Here is a 1,150-nt window from a genome sequence, read left to right as displayed (position 1 = left end):
AAATCCTAGTCTATATGATCAAAATGCACATGGGTGAATAGATAAGATAATGGAAATATGCAAGATATCAGAACCACCTCTTTAAACTCTTATTTAAGAACCGGTTCTTAGTTTTTTTAGTTAAAAGTTAAGAGACGGGTTCTTATATTCCGTTAAGAACCTCACCCTAAGAACCTCCAATAATCATGCTCTAAGTCTACATAAGAAACTTATCCGCACAGAATCATTGTTGGCTGGAGATTTGGGTCTTACCATGAATAGTTTTGAGGCATGCTCTAACCATCATGATCTTGTGGTTTTTGTAGGAATGCAATTTGTGCTATAAGGCAAACTGAATTATAAAACATTACAATTATTTCTTGTGTCATTTGAAATATGTTCTGAATTTGTAAGCTAAGAGCACCAATATCGGCGTATCTAAACCCAAGTCCCGACCCAATATTGGCCCAAAAGAAAATGAAAAATAAAGTAAAATCGGACAAATGTTTTCAGAATAAGAAGTTTTTAACAAAGTCCTTGGGAGTACGTGGCAGCTCGGGAAAGGCAAACCGAAGGGGAGAGAGAGAGTCGAGTTTGGTCGGGATTCATTCACTTCGTCTCCTTCTTCTCTCTCTCTCGACAAGGCGATATCGGCAGGAAAGAAAGTCGTCGCAATCCTCTCTGTTTTCTCGTTTAATCGAGTACCAAAACCGACGAATCGAACACCCAGAAGGTTCGTGTTCCTTCCCGTACCTCCCTTTTGTGATTTTCGAATTGTATAGACTATATAATCGATCTGGGTTTGTGTTTATACCGTATTTGGATTTGATTAGTTTATGCATGTTTATTTGTAGGGGAAACTCGAGTTCCGGCGCCGTTTCTCATCATCTCCCTATTCTCTTTCTCTGGACGGCGATTTCGACCACAACCGTCTTGACCCGCTCACTCCACACGGATCTCGCCTCAGTTGTGCTCCGAATCGAAACGAATCGAGGTTTGTCTTTCTCGGTTGATTAGTGTTAATCGATTAGGGTTAATTGATTAGGGTTCTAAACTGAACCAATGGGTTAAGAACTGAAGCTATGTCTGATAATTTACATCGGTTGATTAGGGAGTTAATTGATTAGTCGTTTGATTAGTAGAATTCTTTTTTGATGAGTAGTTTATTGAT

The sequence above is a fragment of the Brassica oleracea genome, chromosome C4 (assembly GCF_000695525.1).
Source record: "Brassica oleracea var. oleracea cultivar TO1000 chromosome C4, BOL, whole genome shotgun sequence".
In the NCBI taxonomy this organism is placed as follows: domain Eukaryota; kingdom Viridiplantae; phylum Streptophyta; class Magnoliopsida; order Brassicales; family Brassicaceae; genus Brassica; species Brassica oleracea.
Note: the sequence above shows the minus strand (reverse complement) of the source record.